The 22857-nt window shown below is 38.3% G+C and overlaps 1 protein-coding gene across 10 annotated transcripts in view; it reads left to right on the forward strand.

Annotated features, from left to right (window-relative positions):
* Positions 1-22857, forward strand: part of large2 (LARGE xylosyl- and glucuronyltransferase 2) — a 136088-nt gene that overhangs the window by 70545 nt on the left and 42686 nt on the right. For 4 of the 10 annotated variants that reach the window (XM_057347777.1, XM_057347774.1, XM_057347773.1 and 1 more), the window contains exon 1: positions 3183-3714. The exons of 1 other annotated variant lie outside the window; for it this stretch is intronic. The gene's annotated coding sequence lies outside the window, so the exon portion shown is untranslated. Of the gene's footprint in view, positions 1-3182; positions 3715-18976; positions 19173-22857 lie in introns of those variants that run through there. 5 more of the 10 variants (XM_057347781.1, XM_057347776.1, XM_057347783.1 and 2 more) reach the window with 2 other exon arrangements.

Raw genomic sequence — 22857 nt, forward strand, 5'->3', positions numbered from 1 at the left:
AAAAATAATTAAAAATGGACACAAAAAATAATAAATCAATTTAAAAAATGAAAAGAAAAGTTAAAGCTAAGATCAATAATAGCTGAAACGAATTATTTTGTTTTATCAAACCATTCATTCCTTTATTTATTTTCATATTATTACATTTATTCGTTTATATATTTATACATTTATTTATTTATAATTTTTGCAGGTTTAGTCCTCCATAAACTAAAGCATTGTAAACAATAAAAAAAAAGAAAACTCATCAAGACTTCAAAAGACTACTGTCATTGTATAAGATACAAGGAAATTTAGAGTGGATGCCCTCAGAATGCAATAAATAACACTTTAAACCTAAAACTAAGAAGTTTAAAATTAAAATAGAATAAAGATACAATATAAAATGTATACAATAGTGCATATAAAAAATGTTGCTCAAAAATATATAAAAATGTATAAATCCACTTCGGAAAACGTGAACAACGCTGATCCAAACGCATGTCTAGAAGAACTTTGTTTCATATTTTTCGACATAACATTTACATTATACATTTACATAAAGCCATAGAAGGGTATATTGCATATTAGATTACCAAATTGCACACTTTAGGAAAATACTCATTAAAAGTCCTTAATCCTTCTTGTATTTTGTGTAGTTACACCATAAGAGAAAAAAGTGTCTGTGTACTTTAGTGCATGTGTTGCACCAAATTGTCTTTAGTCCTTAATAGAGTTAGGGGGTCCTGGGCGGTGCTCATATGGCTAACCGTCTATCATTTCTATTCTAATTTGTGTCTGTATGTGTTCATTTTGGCCTGCGGTTGTACATTATTGATAAATTGTGTCCACAGAGAGCGTCAGGCCTTTGATCTAAGGGTTCGTACGTTAAGATGGCCATTAACAGACTCCCAACGCCACTAGAGACCCATCAAATATTGAACGCTCGTCTGGACAGAGATCCTCCCCAGAGCTTTGCTTAGTCCCGCAGGGCCCGGAGAACAGAGATGGAATAAAGAGTAATGAAGGTGTTAAGTCCTGAGAGAGAGAGAAAGACCACATCAGCCCCCCCGGAGATAATCAATACCTCCTGTCTCGGCAAACAGCTGTCAACAAACTGACCACTTTCACAGCTCCGCGAGAGATCCGTGTGTGTGTGCGAGACAGGTGCTTCACGGGTGACTGTGCGGTTGGACCGGGCTTCCCTGTGCAAATCTGCGTTTTTTGGAGCATGAAGTGCTGTGGTGTGATGGCGCACGTCTGTGGTCGCCCGGCTGAAGATAATGTCTTCTGACCGTCCGCCAAAAAAGAGCACGGGACGAAGGGAGAGATGTGCCGAGAGGGGCCTGGGCAGCATATTTTAGAGAGTGGGTGACCTCTGACCCTTGACTGGAGCTGTTTTTAATTTCCAAACATGCATGCATATACACACGGACAAACACACACAAACGCACATACAGCCAAGAAAGTGCATAGCCTCCAGATGCACTGATGACATGCCCATATGTGCAAGAAATCATGACCCTCTGATGTCCAGTGCTCACCTTGGATTAAGACTGCTTCACAAATGGACGGACATTTCAAATCTAGGAAGTGTGGAACGTGAGCTATAAAGATACATTAACATTTGCTATGAAATCACTGGAAGACACTTCCTGTTGGTTCATTCCTTGATTTTAAGCAGTGGCTCACTCTTGTGTTATGATTGGTCGGATTAAATTAACATGCTTTTTGCAAATATATGTTTAGATCTTTTAGATTTGCCAAATAGGATGTTGCTGTGGCATTTGATATAGGTTTAACTGTTTACCTTTGCTTGGCAATGCTGCCTCAAGATTGCTAACTCTGACTAAAATCGAATGAACTTCTGGTTGCTCTAGACTTTTGCATTTTCCTCCATTTTAATAGACAGGGTCTTAACAATTCCACTATAATCAATTATTATACGTCATTTTACTTTTCATGATAAGACGTTGAATACCTTTTAATTTGTTTTCTGTTTTTGCTTCGGACAGACGACTTCTCGTGGCAGTTTTATTCTGCACTGTGTTGCCACACTGGAGACCTGAGCGATGTGAACCGTACAAAAACGTACGATTATTGGAAAAAAGCAATACTGAAGCCCCTCCCCTAACTACACCCCTAAACCCAACGTCACCAGCGCGAAAGCAAATTGTACGAATAAGATCATACGAATTCATGTGAACTGACCACCTCGCAAAATAGTTAGGAATTCTTGTGAAATTGTGCTGTAATAGCGTACAATATGTACACTCGCCACCAACTGGACAGGGGTGGGAATTACATTTACAAATTACAATAAATCATCCTCACTGTAATCTGTCAAAAGAACAGACAGCCTTCAGATATTACCATCACTGCAACAACAACAAAAACAGTTAATGACGAAAAATATTGGAAAAAGCTTTGGTAGACCTGTAGTTCTCACATCCTGTCACTGCGCATTTGTATAGTTTTTGTAAGTTTAATTACACAAAAGACTATTTTCAAGCCTAAGAGAATTAATTGAATCGTTGCATGAAAGAATCAACTTTGTTTCTATGGACATGTTGCTACGGGAATAAAAACGGAAACTGCGACAATTATTAACAAAGTTATGTTATACATCTACTGTATAAAATCGTGAGAATAGCTTAGCTTTGAAAATTTGGTTAACATACAATTTGATGAGAAATGTTTGAGTTCATTTTGAAATCTCTGCTTTTTGTTGTGAACCAGTCGAGTATTTGAAGAGGTCCTATTTCATTTTTTTTCTTGTTGGTATATTTAATTTCCATTGCCGTCACCTGGCCGCCTCAAATCGATAACTCTAATTAAAAATAAATGGCTTCCAGTTACGTTGTTGCTGCATTTTACTGTCAATTTAAACACATAAACAGTATATGTCAGTCTTATAGAATTATTGACACCCCTATGCCCACCATATCCACACATTATAACTGAACATTTTACACAGTTTGTCCTTTTTTTGTAACCTGACTTAATGTGTATCTGCTTCAGTCTGAGACGAGTAATAGAGTATCCAGTGTATAATGTGGCAGTGTTAGGGCATGAGAAAGGAGGGGCATGCCTGTGGGCGGGCCCTTCACTCTGATTGGCTGAGACAGTCAGAGAGGGCCGGATTAGCCGAGGTGGGGGAGGTGCTTTGCTTGCTCTGTACCTCTCAGCTGCAGATCAGAGCACAACGGCGGGCGATTAACACTGTTCACAAGCTCCGAGACGTAGGAAAGATGGAATAGAACAGCGAATGTGTCCGTGCAAAGCTGTTTAAGGATGTCTGCCACTCGTCTCTTCTCCTAGAAGTGCTCTGCAGGGTAAGCTTTCGATGCACACTGCTCCTTTCTCTTTCTTTAAGGAATCTCTGATCCTTGGAGTCATGGACTACATATTATTCCAACCTTCCCGGGACTCCATCTCTGAGATTTTGGAGCATCTTCTTTTAGCCCGTGTCTAAATGAATAAGGGATATCTGTGTCGTTGATTCCATCACCACTGGAAGGTTTCGACTAAGAGTTCTTTGTGATCATGCACTAAAATCTTCGGTTGGTACATTGAGGGCACACCTGTCTCTCAAATTCACTCACTTGTGTGGATGTAAGCAGAACTCCGCGGCCGGGATTTTAAGCACCCTTGTCATTTGTCCAGCATGGATAAAGGGATTTCTGTATGCTTGCTTTTACATTGAACCTGCCTGCGTGAGACAAGGTGAAAGGGGTGAGAACTTTTGCTTATGTCTTTCTTTAAGTGTGCCGTTTTGTTTGATTTAAATGTCATAAAATATAATTGTGACCTTTCTGTGTTGAGGAAACCATTAGTTTATTTGTTTGACAGTAGAGCCAAAAACAACAGTTTTAATATAAAATGTAGGCTATTTTATAAATGTATAATTACACATTTTATATATATATATATATCATTAACGACTACAATATACATTGCATTAGCAATGACAAAAAAATAACAGGAGCTATTATACTCCACTAGCATTCGCTATCACGATTAAGGAAAGAATATTATTTTATAGCAATATATATAAATAAATATATATATATATATATATATATATGTTCATTATTTTATCAGTTTTATTCACACATTTTTATGATGTCATTAATTGAGAAACTAAATATTCAGTTTTTTTTTTAAAAAGCTCATTAATCTCACAGCAGGAGTATTTAAAATGACTTAGGAAAGAAAAAAAAGGCGATTCAAATGAAAAAGGGTGCCAGTTACAGCACAAAACATCATTATTCATTTATTATTTGCTACCCATATATATGTAAATGTGTCCTTATGTAGCGTCACAGTTTAGGCACTGATTTTTGACCCCTTACCAGTGTGCATCATAACACTTCATACACTCAGTAGTACACGATTTTAGTCTCAGAAGTGCCCGCACATACCTATTAAAATGACACACTTTGTGTTTGCCTAATAACTCACCTATATGGCAACACTCTGGTGGTCGTGTTTTAACTTTCTATGTGTGCGACTAGGATGAGCGCGCTTTAACCACTGCTTCTGTCTATGAGACTGTGTGCATGTGTGTGTGTGTGTGTGTGTGATGGTCTCTTGATACTGGAAAGGTTACTGCTAATTAAACCACATTCTCTCCACTGAAGCACAAATGTAGAGCTCCCCGTGTGCTTCTCCAACAGCTGTTAGTCTCTTAACACACTTCAGCGTCTCTGTGTGTGCAGTCACACATCTGTAGCTCAGCGTTTAGTAATCTCACACTCAGAGCAGAGTAATGTCCCTGTTTCACTTCACAGGAGCCGAGCAATCTTCAATCAGTGTGTGTGTTTGTACACTCAGGGAGGGGTTTATGTGTGTTTGGGTGCTATGTGTGTATACATGTATGTGCTCGGGGGAGTGATTGTGAAAAATTGTGTGTGTTTGGAATGGTTGTGTTTTTCATTGGCTTTGTGACAATAAGCTTGAGGGGCATGTAGTCTATTAATACAGCTTTTCAAAGGTTCAAGATGGCCTTCTATTTATCTTACGCAAACATTTTAATGTTATTCTATAGAAGTTAAAATTACAGTTAATCTGCAGTAAATAGAGACATTTACAATGTGTATCAGAAGAAGTGTATGCAAAAAGAAAACAAAACAAAACGTATTATGTAAATATGTATCATGCAAAATTACAGTAAATAGTAAAACATGATATGCAGTGCTTGGAATAGAGTTACCTAAATGTTTTAATATATGTAATGTATAGGCTGTTTAAGTATAGTAAATTATATACAGTATATAAAAATGTGGCATTGCAGAATATAAGTTATTAAATAAGTTAAGTCAGGGATCATGCTTATTTCGCGATAACAGCCGGCTGCTTGTATATTATCCCGCTTATTACAAGGCTACTTGCCACTTGAGAAAAAACTAGACATGAAATGTGAATTTGAAATATTATTTAGCTCATTTTTACTGAATGCAGACCCTCTGCAAGGAAAAGCCATTTACTTTCGGTTTTAAGGTAGGAAACGATGTTCAAATGTCACGAACAGGCAATTTGGTTTAATCATTTGTATATATAATGTCATATATGTTATTAAAATATATATTTATTTAATTTCTCAAAAAACCCTGTCAAAATGATTTTTGAGAGGTTGTTATCTGGGAATAACGAACATGCAAATGTCGCGACTGGCCAATCAGAATCAAGCATTCCAACGAGCCGTGTAATAATGATGACTAATGATGAAAACCTTCTCCTATCCCCGCTTAATGTGCATAGACATATTTTACCTCAAAAATATAAACATTAAAACATTGCTGGTGTGTGTCTGAGATCCAGTTAAAATCAATACAGTAACATTAGCTGCATTTACATGGACACATCGGATTGAATTTAATCAGATTGTGCAATCTGAATGTAGTGGTTACATGAAAGGTAAATTAAGTGATCTGATTGATGTGCTTGTTTACATGCAAGCTTCAAATCCGCAGAGGTGGGTAGAGTAGCCAAAATATTTACTCAAGTAAAAGTACAAGTAACTAGAGAAAATGTTACTCAAGTAAAAGTAAAAGTCACTATTTTAAAAATTACTTGAGTGAAAGTAAAAAAGTATGCAATGAAAAAACTACTCAAGTAGTTAGTTACTTAGTTACTTTGTATCTGATTATATAGGCCTTCTACATTAAATTAATATTAACGCCAATATTTTAATATTACATTTAATCAATATTTTTAATTATCATAAGCAGATATCTTTGCAATATACTAGAGAAACTAAAGAATAGACAAACACAGAAGAGACAAGAATTTCTGTAAATTTAATCTAGTCCTGATGTCAATGTAGTTTACACAACTTATTTAGAATAATAGACCATGTCAAACTAAAGCATGAACTTAACTCAGAGCATTTCCTAAGATGATCTAGAACATCTGCAGTGCTCTCTTAAATGAAATACACATTTTTGAACAAAGCTCGTGTTTCCTCGTGTTGTGTCACGTGTGTGTTGTGAAACGCTCTTACTTGTAAACAAACAGTAAAAAGTGAACCACAAGCCCATCAACAAGTTTTCTTCCTTCTGTTCTTCAAATGTATATTTCTGCAAGCCCACGTCTCTGTGTCTGACAGGTAACGCGCATGTTGCTGTGTCTGACGAACAGGTCGCGCGGGTGCGCGCATATGGCGGGCATTTATCATTGCTGGCAAACACATTTGCAGTTTTGATTGTATAGATATAGATTCATATCCACTTCATCCAACGCTCTTTGTGTTCTGCGTGTTCTTAAGTTTCGCGCTACGAGGAGTGAGTAATCCTGCTTCAGATGATTCAGATCGTGCTGCGAACTGAACAAATCATTTGAACTGATTCATTAGCCTATTCAAATGGTTTTGCCCATTGTTCAATTAATGCTTTCAAAAGAATCGACTCAAAAGAATCGATCACTCGGGAATGCGCGTAAAAAGAGACGACAACCTTGAAATAAACAACACGTTTTAAAAAGCATATTTTAAAATGAAGGAACGTCACGCAATGTAACGAAGTAAAAGTACAGATTTTCTATTAGAAATTTACTCAAGTAAGAGTAAAAGTACACACTTTTAATTTTACTTAAAAAGTACATATTTTCCAAAATGTTACTCAAGTAAATGTAACGAAGTAAATGTAGCGTGTTACTACCCACCTCTGCAAATCCGATATAATCTGCGGACACACGCGCACACTGCACAAGTGTTCACCTAAATAAAACAGTGTTTTAAAGCACATGTTGTGTATATTTTATTTTACAAACGGCACGAAAAAAATGTACAGTTTATAAAGGCAGAGTAATGTCTCGTGCCAATGAAGCACGAGCACATCCGATGCGGTTTACCATGGTAAAACCATGACAAAACTACCAAGACCCACCAGAGCGTCTGCAGGCAAACTAATTAAAATAAATGTTTAGCAACAGCTAATACCGAACATTAGAAGTGATAATATGCGGATTCATATATCAGCATTAACGGTAAACAGACGGGTGCGGTGGATGCGGGTATCATTACAATATTCACAAATGGCTACTCAAACAATGTTATAAGCACAGTATTTATTTTATGTCACAGACACCAGCATAATAATGTACAATTCATAAACGCAAATAATGTCTACATATCAATCAATGAAGCAAGGTTGTTACAGCGACCATGGTAAAAACAGTTAATCCTTCCAAAGCACATGTAAGTAAACGATAAATAAAATAAATGTTCAGTAGCCTACTACGAATATAAATGAAATTTTATGATTAGATATTTTAGCCTACAGTATGTTTGTACATCTGCAAATGTATCGTGTTTTAAAAAGGAACTGAGAAATTGCGGTTAAAAGCTCACTCCAGGGAAACAGTTTAAATGCATAGAAACATTAATGTTCATTTAGAGATGACAAGCATATGGATATTTGTACCGCTTTGTCAGATTTATGGTTTTTGGTTTATTTAGCAGCAGCTGCTCCATTCCGTGCGTCATACGCCTTTACGTCTGTACGAGCCAGCGTCGTCTTTGCACATGCGCACAACTTCCTACTTCGGTTTTAAATCTGATCATGTGTTTACATGTCCTATCAAGCGGATTACAAATGGCGTAAACCACCCCTTACAATCCGACTGAAATTTCAATCGGCTTGGGCATTTTTAATCTGATTGACGTGTTTATATGGAGTGTTTTCATTCGGATTGGTTTTTTAATCGGATTACATTGGTCCATGTAAACGCAGCTATTGGCACTAGTCTGGGGTGAGACTGGGTTTTTATGACCAAAGGCAGCTAGTGCGAATGTTTGGAGAAGCCTTTATTTTTACAACTTTGTTGCAAAGTGCTAATAGGGCAAGAATTACTTCACTTAAAATGTAATGTCAGCTCAATAAACCTTCTAACCATCGCTGTATATATCCATCTGTTCTCCTCTTGTTGTAGTACCGACACATTTCGGTTGGCATCGCAGGACATTTACACTCATTTTACAGCCTGATGGAACACCAGAGAGCTGTATATTGACAATACTGGTAAAAACGTCCTCATTCTCTGAAGTTGTTGACACCTCAGGTTGTGAACGAGCTCTGTTTGTGAATGTGCTGCTGGTCACCAACTGTGTACACACACATGGCTAATGCTTGGCTTAGGGTGATTAGATGGCCACACTGAAACACACACATGACAGATGGCCTTTCTTGAGAGAAAGACAGTGTTTCTTTATCACCTTGTCCTGTGTAATATCAACAGCGTTGTTTGAAAAAATAAACCGAGTCCTCGTGCCAAAAGGACAGTTTGGTAATATTAGGATATTGACCCACAACCTGTGTATACTTTCAAGTTGGAGTATATGTGACTGACTGAAATCACACAATTTTTTTCGAATTGAGACAGCTATTTTTTTACTCTGTTCAGTAAATGTCTTTAATCTGTTCAGCAAATATTATAAATTAAAATTGACTTGTGGACACAGGGATGTAACTAAATTGTGATAAAGATTTGAATTATTTATTAAATACGTAAAAATCTATGACCTGCCTATTTATTTAGCTAAAACCTTACTTCCTTAAAATAAAATAGAATATTATCATTTTTTTTATCACCATTTAGATTTATGATAGTGATTTTATTTTCATAGTGTTGATGTTTAAGCACATCTTCAATATACTGGTATTGTAAATAACCGTAATATTAAAAAAACATTTTTATCAATATAATGTTTATTCTGATTATATTGTAAATAATTCAGCACCCAAAAAAAGCAAAAACTGTTCAAACTGTCCGTCTTAACCTTAAACTCAAAGTTTAAGTGTAATTTGATGGCCAAAGAGACAAAGTAAACTAAATTAAAGATGAATTTGACTGATACTGTAGTATTATTAGTTCATAAAAATAAAAACATTTAAATAGATATTGTGATCATATCATTACTGTGAATTCTTTTGGCCACGATGACCGTGAATGGAAACTTTGATATTGTGACAATCTTAGCTGATTTTTTTACAAACGGGATAATGTACAGGCAGCCGGTTGTTATTGCAGAAATGCTGCTTGTACATTATCCTGCTTATTACACGACTACTTGCCACATGAGAAAAAACTGGACATGAAATGTGAATTTGAAATATTTTATTATCTTATTATTACTGAATGCAGACCTTCCAGGAGGAAAAGCAGTTTACTTTTGGTTTTAAGGTAAGAAACGACGTTGAAATGTCACAAACAGGCAATTTGGTTTAATCATTTGTAAATATATAAAATATATGTTATTAAATATATGTTATTAAAAGACAAATTTATATTTAATTTGTAAAAAAAAACAGTCAAAATGATTTGCTGCATCCGGGTTTCCGTGGGTTATTCGGTTGTTATCTGGGAATAACGAACCTGCAAATATCACGACTGGCCAATCAGAATCAAGCATTCCAACCAGCGGTGTAATAATTTGAGTTAAAATATAACTTCCCCACCATGACCGCATTATCCTCACCACACATAACCCCCTTTGTATACTTTATGCTATATATACGAGTCACGACAGAACAGTGGGCGTGTTAGCAGATGAATGTAAAGTCTATGGTCACTAGGGCTGTCAAAATGGCTGAAAAGCTAAATTCGAAATTCTTTTTGAAATATTAGCAAAATTCGAATTATATTCGAATTCTAAAGGCAACACAGTGTTAGAAGAAAAAATGTATTGTATTGTCTGCTATGCTCACAAGAGGGCGCAATAAGCAAATATAAACCAAATCAAGCACTGCATCTTTTATTGAAATGAAATGACATTGACTTTTTAAAGTGCATAATTTTTCAAACAAAAGTGCATAAAACTGTGTAAGTGCATCAGTAACCTGAGAAAACACGCTTCAACAGAACACATCTACATATTGTTCGTCAAAAACACCAGACGGTCAACTTGATCTGCAGCGAGTGCTGAGCGTTTTTTGTTGACAATGTTTCCAGCTGATGAAAACACGCGCTCAGCTCTGACCGATGTGCCAGGTATGGTCAAGTATGTCTTTGCCAGCTGCGCAATATGTGGATACATACCGCACGGTTTCTTACACAACTTACAAATGACATTGGCTTTGTCAATGATATTACCTTTGACACTCCAGAAACCAAAGAAACGCCACACAGCACTTTTAAGATGTTTTGGCGTAAGCAAGATTCTCTCCGACTCAGAGTCCTCGCTCTCATGTTCTGCCATTTTATCACATTAATGCACCCCGCACCGAGCTGAACTGGATAACCTAACAATAAACAAGCGTCAGTTACGTCATTATCATGACTTGCGCTCCTCTTGACACAGCAAAAATTCGAATGCACGGATTTTGCATTCGAATATGCCCTTTTTTAAAATTCGACGAATATTCGAAATTCAAATTTTTTTGACAGCCCTAATGGTCACTCACAATAATAAATGTATCAAATTCTGACCCTTGCAGGTACACACAAAACATCTCGTCTTAATGGAAAACCTTGCCACAGGTCTCATGACCAACAATAGAGGCCTCTCTTTCTTGTGAGATGAGTTATGCAACACAGGAGTCCACAATGCTGCTTTTAGCACGGTTACAGCAGAGCTTTTGATGGGGTTGTAAAGGCCCGAGGTTTAGGTGTTGTAACACATAATCCCACATTCACATTGGTTGAATCATGAAAATAAAAACTGAAGGTGTATATAAGGAATAGTTATACAACTAAGTGGCCCTGAATCAGGATTGATTTGAATGCCCGCGTCTAGTTTCAGTGTACAAGTGGAAACACAGATGGGACATTAATGACTATAGAGGGTCATCATCCACAGCATACGGCTGATATTGGCGTAAAAGCAGTTTTTAATAGATTTTCTGCATTTACAAAACCATATCGAGGGAATTAATGATACTTTACTGCATTACATTTATGCATTTGCCACAGTGTTTCATCCGAAGTGACTTTCAGTGCATACCATATATAATATATACAGTAGTGGTCAAACGTGATGTCCATGTGTTCAATTGACATGTCTTCATTCAAATCTGTTATAAAAGATGTACTAAAGATGTACTTTGTTGTGTGCACATTGCGTTGGTGTGCTTGGAGTGAAGTTGAAGTTAAAGTGAAGCTTAGCTTTGAGAAAAGTTTACAGAGGCTTGCCAAAAAATTACATAAAACACATTGCAAAGCTTTTTGATTCAAGGGCCAATAGACTCTATATTTTGTTTTTAATTTGCAAATTAATTTTGTCCAATAAATACTTTAAAAGTTTAGTGTTTTGTACATTCTATTCCATACACCCCATAATTTGCTTCAGTCGAATCTGAGGGGTCATGAAAAGCAAATATTATACAAATATGACAGGGTTTTTCCTGCATAGAGAAATTGGAGGCGGCCGCCTCTGTCAAATATCGTGCCGCCTCAGGCTCTCGCCAAAATTATGTTGCGAGTCTTCACAGGAAATGCTGCGTGCATTTATCAAACTGTCATTTGTAACTGCAGTTGCGACATTATGTCACAGTGGAGGCGCTGTTTCGTAATCAGCACACTGAGGCACTAAAAAGAGTTGCCGAACAAGAGCCAGCCTGTGTTTCACGGCTGTTTGTTTTGTATCCAACTACGTTTAATTTCTTGAAATTTATTAAATTAACATGACGCACATCATTGTAATGTCTTTAGCTGTGCAGTTGGATCGTTGAATCAGCATATACTGCATATACCGAGTTCGCCAGTATGAACGCATATTGCATTCAGAACGACTCGCACATGAATGACTCATTTGAACCGATTCATTTAAACTATTGAACTTTTCAGTCACTAGCAAAAAACCCTGTATTACTATATATGAGTATGTATGTTCGAATCGAACCCATGACTTTGGTGTTGCAAGCACCATGACCAGAGCTTTGCTGTCCTTGCTGTAGGCTGACAGAAAACCGGTGTTGAATGGAGTCGGTGCGTATCGAATTTTCAGACTGAACCTGTATAAACACGGGAACGCTATAGACTAGGGCTGTGTATTGGCAAGTGCCTCCCGATACGATACATATCACGATAGATGGGTCACGATACACTATATTGCTCTGTATTTCGATACGATACACATTTGCGATATATTGCAATACTTTAAATAGAAAGTGTCAAAAGTAGAGCTAGAAATACAACATGCTGTGCACCAGCGGGGGTTTTCTGTAAGGATAAGTGTAAAAACATCCCTTACCTCTGCAGAGTGGCCATGATGTGCGATGCATGGACCTTTAGATCAGAGGTTTGGGTTCTCAAACTGTGGATTGCGCCCCTCAAGTGGGTAGCACAGGGGAATAAGGTGGCTCACGCAAGTCACTTGGCTGTTGTGGTGCATTACAGGTAAAACACTGAACATGGGCAGTATAAAACCTCTGCTTCATCCGTGCTGTAAATGTGCTGGTGTCACATCCGTGAAAGCACAATAAATGGCATTGTTACTTTTCTTAATAAACGTTTTGTTTAATGCACTGCAGTAGCCAAGTGACTTGTGTCATGACTTGCGAAGCCTACAAACAGCATTATTTTATATAACTCATTACTCCATGACTTATTTTGAAAACCAAAGCACACCCACACATCAGCTCTTAGAGCTCCAAGCGTTCTTATATTTTTCGCCATGCTCGCTTCCACTTACTTTTGGCCGTATGAATATGACATGATTTTAAAAAAATGATCGATAGTAGAGGTATCACTATCGATACACTATTGAAAAAGATATATTGCGATAGTTACATATATCGATATTTTTGCACAGCCCTACTATAGACCATGCCAGTTTTGTTCCTGAAAGTTCACATCCTTGCATATTTCATTAGATATCTGAGTGTTGCAACATTGCACACTCTTGAGACTATGGGTGGTCTGGAAAACGAGAGGAAATGGGGTTTTCACATTAAAAATTGATATTCGCCTAAACATTAAAAATTCAACCATCAACTGCCTTTGTTTCCTCACTGAACAAGAAAACAACATGAAGCTTTGACAGTAACCCTGTCAGAACATCATGATGCAGCCGCGTCTTCACTTCATGTTCCGCTATTGTTTTACTACATCAAGACTGTAGAAACAATCCAAAAAGCTTGTCGTGACTTTTGCCCATCGGCCCTCACTGACTCACTGGATGTGTTTATATGCAACCACACAATCAGTTTGCAATGGAATTGATGGCTCAATCGGACTTAAAAGCCTTCATGTAAACTTAATCAATCCAGTTAAGGTTGATCCACATGAAATTTTGATTCTGTTGAAAGGGGTGATGTGGACCTAATGTAATCATATCAATAGAAGACAATTAAACATTTGAATCTCAATCAAATTTAAAAATACATTGTTTAGAGCAACATCTTTACGGCCTTAAATATTGGAAATCACACAAGTATCTGTTTTATACAAGCAAAAGACAAAAACAAAAAAAGATCGTTGTAGCTGAAAACACCTTAAGAACAATTCTCTGCCGTCAACCTTGACTTTGTACATTCATCCAGAGATTGACTGTACTTTGTACATTCAACACTACGTTGTGCGCAGTGTTGCCAAGTCTGCAGTTTACAGCTAGTTTCCAATGACCATTGGATTTGTTTTGTTAGCAGATCTGGCAACCCTGGCAGTGTGTAAACAAATATTTGAATTGGATTGCAGTTTTTAGGGTACGAAAATCTTTTTGTGTCCATTTTTCGACAAAGAGAGGCTCATTTGTTATTCCCTGCTAACATGGCAACGCTAGCAACTTGGTTAGCTTCAGAAACATCATTTTTGCAGCCTAAAAACGTAAAAATGACTATCTACCGGTGGAGTGCTTAAAAGATGCCCAACCAGATTTGGACCTGATATTTTTAGATAGCTTTCCATTCGTATGTCACCTGAGGGTGAAACTAGCGCCCTGCAGCTCAAGAGCGGTGTGTTTACTTGTGAACCTCATGCAGACCTTAGCCACACAATAACTGAGAAACATTCTCCTCTATTGTCCTTAACCTCACAACAGTCATTTCTCTCCCGTCATGAGGCAACAGATGAGGACGAAAAGTCCAGCTTTACGTTAAACAAAAGCCCTCCGTGACCCTTCTCATCAATCCCATCATGCCTTCCTGTTTTCTGTGAGCCAGGGTCACAAGAGCACATATGAAACGAAAGGGCCGATGGCAAAGGTCACTGGCACTTTATTAAAGTGTGTTGGGTTTGAGGGCCAGAGGTCATTTTTGAGAAAACACCAGTGTCCATTCGACTGTGGTGTGGACCAGTTGTGATGACCCTTTAGCTAAATGTGCGTTCGCATTTGCAGCCCCCTCAGACATGTAAAGATTCATTGTGTCAGTTTTAGTGAGCACTGATAACAATCTCGTGCTGTTTGTTGTAGGAGGTGGTGAGTTGGTTTGACCAAGCTGGTGGTTTTCAAACGGGTCCTTTAGCACTGAAATCTGATGCCTACGTCATATTATTAGCTTATAGCACATCCACGTAATTAAATGTTTTGCAAGACGAGATGCATGTGATGAAGACCCCCCGAGATCTTTTTTCCATCTGCATACAATCACAGGTCTGCAATCGAAATGTTTCATCCCACACAATGCACCAAACTGCAGCTATATTAAGTCACATTCATTGGTTTTCTCCACATGTGAAGAGAGTTGAATGAGAATAGACAATATGTCTGTCCTGGGGGATGAGGAGCGGGGCTCGGCCCCTGCCGTGAGTACTCAAAGGACACCACAGAGGGTTCTCTACAAACCTCAATGCCCGAATTTCTTAGCACAGGGAGAGCTCCCATGAGTCTTTGGGAAAGCATTTGGTATGCTTATTGTGATCTGGTGTTGGTGTTTTTTGAAGCTACTACATTTCTTTTTGACCTACATTGATGATCTACTCGCATACATTTTTTCACGTCATGTGATCATGTGTCTCTGCGATGGATTGTTAGACATCGCTGGTTTGTTACCCACAATCTCCTGTGGTGTTTGGCATGCCAGCAGGTCACGCTGAGCCAGATCCCTTGAAGTGTGGGATTTACTGCTGACTAAGGACTCGGCTGACAGGCTGAGGGAGTGAAGCAAAGAAAGTATGGGAGAAAAGGGGAGATATTGTTAAATATTCAGTGCGGTCAGTTGCTTTGCTGGTGCCACGTTGCCTGTGTGGGTGAGACACTGAGAGAGGAGAGCGTGAGACTCATCGCATATTCACTCAGTTACAATGGTCATGCAAGCATAATATGGCCAAGTAAATTAAAATGTGTTCACCCGGGCTGTGTTTGTCTTTATAATTATGTTTAGAGATGCATTAGCAGCACTTTTCTATTAATGGAACATTACCTGCAAATTCATAGTGTTGCTGTTATCCCTGAGGTGTGTAACGTGTGTTGAAAGATGCGCTGTTATTTAAAGCCATGGCTGCTATATGTATTAACTGTATTTACACCTATTACTAAGATTTAAGATTTTTAGATTTGCAGTGGAAAATGTGGCTGTATTTGAATAAGAAGCTGGTGTATTGTACTGTGTACTGCCTACTAATGCTACAGTGGTATGCTAAACAGTATGCAAATAAAAATGCAAAATGAACATAAATATGTTAAACAGTAGATGCTTGTCAGCACATTGACCTCATTCACATGCTTATTTAGTCACATTTCATTTGGTGTAAAATAGTTTTGGCAGTCCAATCAAATAAAGAGTCTAGAAAGGAGTGTTGAGATTTTCGGTCCATTCGTCACACTGGTAGAGTAAGGTCAAGTGGAGCATATTGCATTGTTGAATATAGATTTCTCTGCAGTGCACTCTTTTTTTATGCACAACGTTTTGGCAAATGTAATAGATAATTCGAATGTTTCACGGCTCTGTTCCAAAATCTAGTGGGCTGCCTACTGCCTAACTGAAACGTAACAAGTGACCCATTTGGAATGCTCTACATAGGCAGCAATGCGTTTACATTTATGCAATTGGTGGACACTTTTACCAGCAAGCAAGTACAGGCTGTACATTTTATGAGTAGGCGCATTTAAAAAAATATTTTTTGCTGCCTTAAGTTTTTAAATACAATCAAATTGGCTTTACAAGTAGTTTTAATTTACTGTTTTACACTTTTAAATGTCTTTACATTACTTCAACTCATTTAAATAGGTTAAGCAATTCAACTTATTTTAAGTTACATCAACTCTTGTCAAAATGTGAATGAAAATATATAAAGCCAATTTGATTGTACTTAAAAACTTAAGTCAGCACAAAAAATGTTTTACAGTGCACATCACAGTTAAGCACAATGGTTTATATGCACACGGGGCGATGATATACTCACGCTAAAATCTAAGCCAGATAAGCCACTTCTGCTCTCATAGCGCTGAGGCAATTTTTCACTAAGTAATAACCATGTGTCTAGTAAAAAAACATTCAAATTTCAGTGAACCGACAGCATTACGGCTGAGCATTGCTGTGTGCCTTTGTCACGCTGTGTTGAATGTTGCGCCATCTTGGGAGGATCGCTTCTAGTTCACTATGCAGTGTTTTGTTTTTCTTGTTTGATTAGGAAATATAACTATGGTAGGTTGGTCTTGCTGTGTTAAAAACTGCAATAGCATTATGCAGAGTCGTTCAGGAAAAGTCCATGGTTCTTTCACTTTCGATTTCTTCATATATCAGACAAAACAAGTAATTAGGGCTGTGCGATTTGGGGAAAATATCTAATTGCGATATTTTTGACAGACATTGCGATTGCGATTTGATTTGCGATTTTAACTTTTCTAATTCAAGCTTTAATTCAATATTGTTGTGTGGAGCACAGTATGGGTATAGTTACCCTGAAAGAAAACAAAAACAAAAAAACATTTAATTGTTTCCATTAAAACCATTACAAAATTAATTTTTGTAGTGTGCTTTGGGCATTATTCAAATAGGGCTTACTGTTGTTCAATTGGTTCCCAACTTCCAGATTACATCACACCAATAGAATCCAAATACCAGTGTACACTATTATAGTTTCCATTAAAACAAATACAACTCCCATTGTAACCCTTAAATCCATAACATTTTCTATTGTGTTAGGGAATTATTAAAATAGTTCATAGTTTACATAGGCTGATTTATTATTGTTTAAGTATGTGGGATTTTTTAAAACAAGTAAAAAATGTGCTGAATGTTTAATTTCATCCAAGTGAAATTAGCAAAACAGTTAGATAGAATTTACATTTGTTTGAAACGCGGAGCTAGGCGTGAGTTTACACAGGGTGCGCGCGTGCGTCAAGCCTCGTCCATATTGCCAGATGCCCGAGCCGGACTCAAGTACTATAAACGTCATTACGAAACAGGCTGTGTATGCGCGTCAAGTTTAAACGGCTCGTCCGCGAGACGCGCAACGCGGGGCAGAGACGCGCGAGTATGACAGGCTGTGTGTGCGCGTCAAGTTTAAACGGCTCGTCCGCGAGACGCACAACGCGGGGAAGAGTCGCGCGAGTATGACACAGGCTGTGTGTGCGGTCTTCTGAATTGGACGGTTCTTTAGTATTTATTTGCCTAATATGATCGATCTGACTCTGCAGATGCCATAATAACACACACTGTCTCTCTCCTGCATTCTGTATGTTTGTTTTTTTAATGACGGACGTTTACGCAGTTGGCTGGGGCAGTGCTGATTAGGCATAACGGAGGTTCGCTCACTCAGTTGGTTAGCAAGAATGCCACTCAAAGCGGGCTTGGAACAGACGCGTTTCCTATTTTTCACATCGCTTCCACATCGCAGCCTCTTGCGATTAGCAAATCGCAACGTCTCACATCGCGATTGCGATTCGATTTCGATTAATCGTTCAGCCCTACGTAATGGTACATATCAAAACAATGATAGCATTGGAGTATGAACCTCCCAAGATGGCGGCGCCACTGCAATATGGGGCGTCACATCAGCTTCACATTCTCTATTAACAAGATGCGTCACTACCATTGAAATGAATGGGGAGGAACGCAACGCTCAATATGGCCGCCCTAGCGAAGCTTTGCGCATGCGTAGTATCTAAAGCAACATGAAAAATAATGTTTTTAAGTGCAATTTTATTATAGGAAATAAACGTTATGGTACAGTTAACGTCATTTTAAAATGTTATTTTTAAATATGTAGTTTAATTTGGGATTTTAGCTGGCGATTGTAGAAATATTAGTATTCCCATTCACGTCTTGTTGAATACAGTGGGAGGCTTGGAGTCAAAAAGGTTGAGAACCCCTGACGTAGATGATGCTGCCTTACATTTTGGCTGAAATGAGGCATTTTAGAAGGGAATGTAATCAAATATGATATGTGGAGTTACTGAGGCCTGAGACATCTTCCAAAATTAAATATAAAACAGAAACCCTCTATATATATAATTGATAGCAGGTAGAGTGCATAATGTGTTACCTAGTGGTGTATGTCTGCTTGAAACACTATTCATTTCTGGATCTAAATTATTCATTATTCCTCTGCTGTTGAATCAGTGCTGGAGGTGTATTTTGGACAGAAGGGGAATCTGTATTTTGGTCTGTTCTGGGTGGTGTTTGTTTGTGTTTCCTTTGTTTCATATTGCGTCAGAAATATGGCAGATTTTACCGAGAGTCGGACTCGTGACCAGAAGGTTGCCGGTTCGATTCCCAAGGCCGGCGGGTAACGACTGAGGTGCCCTTGAGCAAGGCACCTTACCCCTACTTGCTCCCCGGGCGCTGTGATAGCTGCCCACTGCTCCGGGGGTACGTGTGTTCACCACTTGCTGTGCGTGTGTTCACTACGCTCTGGATGGGTTAAATGCATTTCGGGTATGGGTCACTATATCTGACTAGTAGGTCACTTTCATCTTAGATGTTCCTACCAATCTTGCGAGCCTTAGTACTCTGCGATTTTTATTTTTGAAATCAGATTAATTCACAAATTCCGTCGTCTTAAAGATTTAATTTAAAGCTCTATAGGCCAACCTAGGTAACAGTAACCTGAGCTATCTCGTATTTGACTGTTGCAATTGTAAATAGCAAAGTAAAGACTGACTCAGACCCACCTAAGCTGTCACCATGACGACAGGTAGTTTCACGGGTACAAAAACAAGGTTGACCGTTTTTATGCTTTTACGCCACGGTGAACTTTACTCAGAACTATGCGGCAATTTGGACTTTAGCACTGTGTCATAAACCTGCATTGACCGTGGATGGCCGGCGGAACCTTTACGTTTTTTTAAATCCTTATGGGCCAAATCAGTTTCTTTTGTTGCTGCTGCTTATCGGTTTGGGACAGAAGTCGGTCTTGCAGTGTTAAGGCTTCGGAGGGGGTTTACAGCCCTCCCTGCGGTCTAAATGGACGTGAGGTGCGGGGAGCACTCCATTAAAGCGGCGATAAAACTCAATAATCTTACCATCAGCGTGCAGTATGGCCACAGGCTAAACACAGACAGGCAACGTAATTAACTCTAACCAGTTCTCATGACTGCATAGATCTCTTTAAATGGAGGACCTAATGGCTATTGGGTGCCGATCTGATTTGCCATTGGGACCTGATGGAATCGCGTATGGGGGTTAAAGGAGAATTTGAAAGAGGTGAGGAGAAGGAAAAGGCATAAAAGGGAGGGCAGAGACCATTATGATTGGAGCAGGATAACTGACTGAAATAGCGAAGATGAATTTTGGCACATAAAGAGAGAAACGAACATTCATCACTGTAACATCATTGTGAAGGGACTGAACGCTGAGAAGTGCCAGTTGGATTTTATTACAGTAGTTTACGCAGAAGACTTTTACGTTTTAACTGAGGAAATCTCAACCATGCGTCAGATATTTCAATATGGACTCAAACATATCTCATCAAAATCCTTCCAGCCTATATGCTATTCTTGTGGATTTTACAGAGTGTTGTGATTGCATGATATTCTCTTTTGTTGCCTATTTGGAGAACTAAATGGATGCAAAGATTCAAACAAAATGTAATATTGCTCAAAAGGGACTCGAGTAAAAACACAATGCTGTATTTTAACCTTCAGTGCAAATAGGTACCATAGACAGTATATCACCCCTGTGAAAAATGCCCAATATCCAGACGGACAGAATTTAACAATACCATAATCTGACACAAGCCCTGCTGATCTCCGTGAAGGAATCTTGGTCCGCTCGTCTCAACGGAACTGATTTAAATCTGACAGATTGGTTTTCCAGCTTGAGCTGCTCTTTTTGGGTCCTGCCACGTCATCTCAAGTCAAAACTTTGACCAGGCCACTCCAACTTTTTAAACTTCAATCTGTTCAGATGATTGATTCAGTATTCCACTTCGCCTTGGTACGTGAACTGTCTGGTATGTAGCAAAATTTCTGCTTCCTAGACCCCTAAGCAATCCCCCAACAATCACATGGCCATCACTCGGTAATACCGCATATAAACAGTGAAATGCTGTATTCACTTCACACCAGATTTAGGAAGATTTACATATTACAATGAATTCAATTTTTACTCATCTGTCCATTAAATGTCATCCTAAAATTCTTGGAAAACCTCTAGGAGCTTTTTGCAAACACTCCAGGAGTTTTGGTGTTCGTCTTGGGGAGGAGTGGTTCACATTTCTTCTATATTGTTGTGTCATGAACGCTGACCTTAACTGATGTGACAAAGCCTGCAGTTCTTTTGAGGGTTTCCTGAGATATTTTGAAAGTTCTTGGATAAGGTGCTGCACTGCAAAAAATGACATTCTTACTAAGCATGGTTGTCTTGTTTTTATCTAAACCTTCTTAAATCAATCAATCAGTTTTAACCACAAACTTAGTGGACAAATTTTAAAATTATAATGGGTTCCAATTCGTTCTATTGTCTCTTGTCGCATCGCGCCGCATCCGGTGTAGACACGGTGTTAGCGTTATTTTACAATGGTTAAGAGGTGTTGTTAGGCAAAACGTGAAGCATGTTTAACCATGCTCTTGCGTCTTTTAAATGGAAACAGCAATATGATAAAAGTTTATCAGTCCAGCTATAAGCTTATTATGTTTGATATGAAACAACTGGCCACATTTATTCTTGGTCCAACTCATTTTTTTGCACTTCTGTTACACATGTTCAGATACCTTCCACTGTGACGATATTAAACAGCACTTGACAAAATGGCAGAAAGCTTGTGTTTACCCCCAAGCTTAGTTGCACCTTCAGCTCTAGTGAGCTCTTGTGTATTTGTATAGCCTTCGGGACACGCTCGTGACAAGGCTGCTGTAGATTGCTTCACGGCACATCTCTTCATTTAGTTTTGTCATGAATCGCATTAGCTCTGCGAGAAGATAAAGCCATGTAATGGTGCATAAAGCGATGCAGATACGTTCATTAACCCAAGGGTCGGTTCTGGAAAGAGAACAGCCCGTTATCTAATGATGGTATTGTTCTACTTGAAGGCTGGGGCTGTCGTTTGTTGTTTAGCATTATTCATCGGAGCGTTAGTCTTTTTTCATGCCGTACGTGTATGTGTGTTTTTTGTCCTGTCATTTTTTCCGTTCTTGTTTTCTCTGAACAATTTCCTCCTAGCGCGGCTGTAAAAAGCAGAGGCTAATTCCAAAAAGCATGAGGCGTGTTCGCACGATTATATGTTGTATTTCCTTGCACATTCTTATACAAACACGTATATTTTCAACATTCTGTGGCTCTGTTATTTCTTGCTGTCTGCTTCCTACATAAGGAGCTGACTTCGCATCCTAACCGAATTGATTTGGAAGACTTCCAATGCAATGTTGAGAGCCAATGTAATGTTGATAAATAATGATTAAAGTAATTCATTCAATACCAGTCTCAATTATAAACTGTTTTAGCTAATATTCTTTGTAATATCTAACATTTGTGTTGTTGGATTAGCTGTTAGCTCAGATAGCACAGGTACGTCTGTAAGATGTCTGCCAAAGATCTAGAGATCATCTGAAAAACATCTGTGTAAAAACATCTGATATATGTCTTAGAAAAGGCCATTGTACGTACATTCTGAATCATAAACATCTTAAATTTTGTAAATGTCTTAATGACATCTGACAGGAAACATTTCAGAGATGTCTTGCAGCCATCAAATAGACATCTCCAAGGTGTTTTTGTGCAACCAGAGTACATTTTTTTTAGCATCCTATGTAGTCAACAAACAACATGGTATCTAGCTTTGAAACAGAGGCAGTGAAATACATTTATAATCTTCGTTTCTTCTCCGAAGACTTTTTACTGTGCTCATTGCAATGCATTCTGGGATTGCTGCTCAGTGTAGGTGCTGTGTATTACAATGCAGCCTTACAATTTGAGCAAAACATTACAAAAATCAGAATATCTATGCATACTGCCTGTATGCAAATGTCTTTGTCGGGAGAGTTGTGTGCCGATGATATCTTAAAAAGCTGTCTAGGCAACTCACTAGAGTCTGTAAGAGGTTATATTTACCAGTTAT

This window comes from Triplophysa rosa, linkage group LG12, assembly GCF_024868665.1.
Source record: "Triplophysa rosa linkage group LG12, Trosa_1v2, whole genome shotgun sequence".
In the NCBI taxonomy this organism is placed as follows: Eukaryota; Metazoa; Chordata; class Actinopteri; order Cypriniformes; family Nemacheilidae; genus Triplophysa; species Triplophysa rosa.